At 41.2% G+C, this 4,282-nt stretch overlaps 1 long non-coding RNA gene across 1 annotated transcript; it reads right to left on the reverse strand.

Moving 5' to 3' along the window:
* Positions 1-988: 988 nt before the first annotated feature.
* Positions 989-3,846, reverse strand: LOC125464917 (uncharacterized). The gene is made up of 3 exons (XR_007250129.2): positions 3,770-3,846; positions 2,646-2,745; positions 989-1,144 (listed from the first exon to the last, which is right to left on the reverse strand). It is a non-coding gene; the product is annotated as an uncharacterized LOC125464917 (long non-coding RNA).
* Positions 3,847-4,282: the final 436 nt, after the last annotated feature.

A 4,282-nucleotide genomic window follows, 5' to 3' on the forward strand; every position in this document is an offset into this window, starting at 1 on the left:
GCGAACTGAGCGGAGGTGTTCTGCAAAGCGGTCCCCAAGCCTCCGCTTGGTTTCCCCAATGTAGAGGAAGCCGCACCGGGTACAGTGGATGCAGTATACCACATTGGCAGATGTGCAGGTGAACCTCTGCTTAATGTGGAATGTCATCTTGGGGCCTGGGATGGGGGTGAGGGAGGAGGTGTGGGGACAAGTGTAGCATTTCCTGCGGTTGCAGGGGAAGGTGCCGGGTGTGGTGGGGTTGGAGGGCAGTGTGGAGCGAACAAGGGAGTCACGGAGAGAGTGGTCTCTCCGGAAAGCAGACAGGGGTGGGGATGGAAAAATGTCTTGGGTGGTGGGGTCGGATTGTAAATGGCGGAAGTGTCGGAGGATAATGCGTTGTATCCGGAGACACACAAGTGTCTCCCTTCTTTCCATTATTTCCTTTCTGTTTCAACCATAGAAAATAATCAAATGTAATTCTTTCCCTCAAATCCAATGTTCCTTTAAATCCTATCGGGGTGGCAGCAGTCCACTGCGTAGAAACTAACTTATTAGCACCTACAGTCCTTCAGAGGGAATGATGTGTGAATTGATCCCTGAGTGAATAGCAAAGTGCCTCAGGAAACGAAGCCAAGACTACAGTTGTCAGTTTAAGCTCATAAAAGCCATTGACAATGAATCAGCAACATTCATGGTAAAACAGTTAGTTCACTGATAGGAAGCCCTTCAACTGTCTCCACCTCTCTGCCTGAAGGAATGTGAGGATATCAGTTCTGTACAGTGTAGTCTGCCATTGAGACATGACTCTGCAAAAGCAAGAACAGAACACCATGTATGCCTCCGCATTTTAAATAATACATTGACAGTATCCCTTTGTGTCAGGCAATGAAAGATTTATTTATTTCAAAACTATCACAGATGCAGTACATTCAACATAATGTATCCCTCAATATGGAGACAATAAGGACTGCAGATGCTGGGAGCCAGAGTCTATAGGCGTGAAGCTGGAAGAGCACAGCAGGTCAAACAGCATCTATGTTTCAGAGATAGTAGGAACTGCAGATGCTGGAGAATCTGAGATAACAAGGTGTAGAGCTGGATGAACATAGCCCAGGCCAAGCAGCATCGGAGGAGCAGGAAAGCTGATGGTTTCGTTCTTTCCTTCCTAGTCAAAAGAAAATACAAAGGATTTTTAATGCATTTTTTATTTTTGCTGCAGTAAGGTATACAATATGAAAACAAATTACCATGCTTTAAAAGAAAACTCAGCCTCTCTGCCAGTTCCCTATTTATCATTCCCTTTTTAACCAAATGTAGAAATACTGAGCGAGGTTCTTGGTCAATATTTTATGAAAATATTTTGCCTTGAAATCTTTTATCTTTAAATCTGTATCGCATACATATACATGCTATCCCTTTTTCTGAAGAAGGGCTCAGACCAGAAACATCAGCTTCCCATCTCCTCTGATGCTGCTTGGCCTGCTGAGTTAATCCCCGTCCACACCTTGTTATCTCAGATTCTCCAGCATCTGCAGTTCCTACTATCTCTTATCCCTTTTGGGGTTTTCTTTAATAGAAAGGTGAAACTTCTTGTGAGGTGGTGAGAAAACGATGTAATAAGAAGATTACTTGGCTCAATACAAGAGTTAAGCAATTTACACGATCTCTAACCTCAAGGGAAAGACCCAATGTTAATTTAGAATACCCTGTCATATTCTGGTTCTAAACTGAAATATTTGCGACAGTTCTAGTTTCAAATTGAATTCCATTTATAAGATTGACTTGTGAAGAATGTCTGTAAGTAGCAAAGATTCTGATAGTACTGCCGAACATCAAAGCCATGATAACAAAGTGTAGAGCTGGATGAACACAACAGGCCAAGCAGCAGCTTAGGAGCAGGAAAGCTGACGTTTCAGGCCTAGACCCTTCATCAGAAAAGCTCTGAAGGCTGTATTACTCAGATCTAGTTGCAAAGGTCCAGGATGAGCAATAATGGACTGGCAACCTGCTATAGATTCACCCAACTTTCCATTGACTTCAGCTGAAAGAAAGATTCATCTTTTTATGGAACCTTCTATGACCATGGGATATGTCAAAATACTTTAGAGGTAATGTCTTACTTTTAATGTGTGATCAATTCTGTAATCAGGCAGGAAAATTACTAACCAATTTGTGCAAAACAAGCTCCCAGAATAAGCAATGTGATAGATAATCTGTTTTAGATTTGATTGAGAGATTAATATTGGTGAGGATAACTCCTTTTCCCGTCTTCAGATATAAGATCATACACGGTCACTTGAGATGGCAAACATTGTCCTACTTTAACTTTTCAGCAAAAAGATGGCACTTCAATGTTCCCTCAACCCTGCATGGGAGTGCTCGTCTTTGTTCACAACATCTAGAAATGGACTTGAACACAAGACCTTAGCAATGAGGGATAGACAATGGCCTAGTGGTATTATCACGCAACTGTTAACCTAGGTACCCAGGTAATGTTCTGGGGACCCTGGTTCAAACCCTGATGTGACAGATGGTGGAACTTTAATTCAATAAAAATCTGAAATTAGGTGTCAAAAAGATGACCACAAATCCATTGTTCGCTTTTCTTGGGGGAAAAGCCCATCTGATTCACTAATTCCTTTAATGAAGGAAACTGCCACCCTTACCTGGTTTGGCTTACATGTGACTCCAAACCCACAGCAATGTCGTCGACTCTTAACTGCTCTCTGGGCAAAAAATACTGGCCAAGCTAGAAACGCCCTCATCCTGTGAATGAATAAAATGAAATGAAATTGTGACTAACTAAGCCAAAGCTGATTCTGGGATAGGTGATACAGCAACCAGTAATCATTCATTTCTTGCTACCACTGAAGGCCAACTTCACCCCCACCATTGCCAGCTAGACTGTTCCAATGTCAACAACTTGTGTTTCTTCCAATTAACCATCGGAACAACAAAGTGTGGAACAAAATGTTCAGTTACTTGTACACTATCAACAGTTGGAAATAGAAGCAGCAAAAAAAAATGCAGAGGCATGCCACACTGTTAGGAAGACTGCTAGAATTTTACAAAAGTACCACAGTGAGTACTTCTTTTAACTTCATTGTTATCCCTTTATGGACCATCACCTCAACTATGCCCCAATCATATGCCCACACTATTTCAAACCAGAAGGGTGTGTGTATATTTTACAAAGACAGAAATCACATGACATCAGGTTATAGTCCAACACTTTTATTTGAAATTGCAAGCTTTCAGAGCATAGCCCCTTCATCAGGAGAAGTGGACTTGTGATTTCAAGTAAACCTGTCGGACTTTACTGAGCTTTTCCAGCGATTTCTGTTTTGTTTCCTGTTGGACTATAACTCAGTCAGACATGGTAAGAACTGCCGATGCTGGAGTCTGAGATAACACAGTGTGGAGCTGGAAGAACACAGCAGGCCAGGCAGCGTTAGAGGAGCAGGAAAGCTAACGTTTCAGGTTGGGGCCCTTCTTCAGAAAACTATAAATCAGTGTTGTGTGATTTCTGACTTGGTCCACCCCAGTCCAATGCCGGTATCTCCACATCATATACTTTCCAAGTTTGGCTGAAATCATGATTATCTCTTTCATGTGTATGCACGTGAAGAAACTCAGCTTTTTTCAAAAAAACAAGTTTAGTACAACAATTATTTAATTTAAATCAACAAATTCAACAGTGCTACAGAATTTTATTAACTTTCAAAACATGAAAAACTTAAGGAGTTTGAATCACATCCTGTGGTTCAGTTACACAGTGATAACTACTTACCCAGACTGCGATAAACATGAGGAATCTCTAGCATCTTCCAATGGAGAGGAATGCAAGAGTACAAGATTACGGTTCTGCGAAACACAAAGAATGGAATCTTGCAAAGGATATTGTTTGTCACAAGGTGGCAAGTTCATAAGATACTTTTATCTAAACAATCCTGTGGTAAGATCATTCCAAAAACAACCTCTTGATATGATGGAAAGTTACCTTTTTAGTCTTAGAGGTCTTACAGCACAGAAAGAGAACCTTCAACCTATCTTGTCCATTCAGGTAATTAACCATCTATCCAGTCTAAACCCACTGTCCAGCACTATGGCATTCCAAGTGCTCATCAAAGTAGTTCTTAAATGTTTTGAGGTTCCCTACGTTGACCACACTTTCGGGCAATTAATTCCAGATACCTACAACCACCTGGATGTTTTCCCTTCAAAGTCTCCCTAAGCCTCCTGCTCCTTATTTTAAAACTGTTACCCTGGTTACTGCCTGCTCTATTAAATAGAAAAAAAAATT

This window comes from Stegostoma tigrinum, chromosome 24 (assembly GCF_030684315.1).
Source record: "Stegostoma tigrinum isolate sSteTig4 chromosome 24, sSteTig4.hap1, whole genome shotgun sequence".
Lineage (NCBI taxonomy): Eukaryota > Metazoa > Chordata > Chondrichthyes > Orectolobiformes > Stegostomatidae > Stegostoma > Stegostoma tigrinum.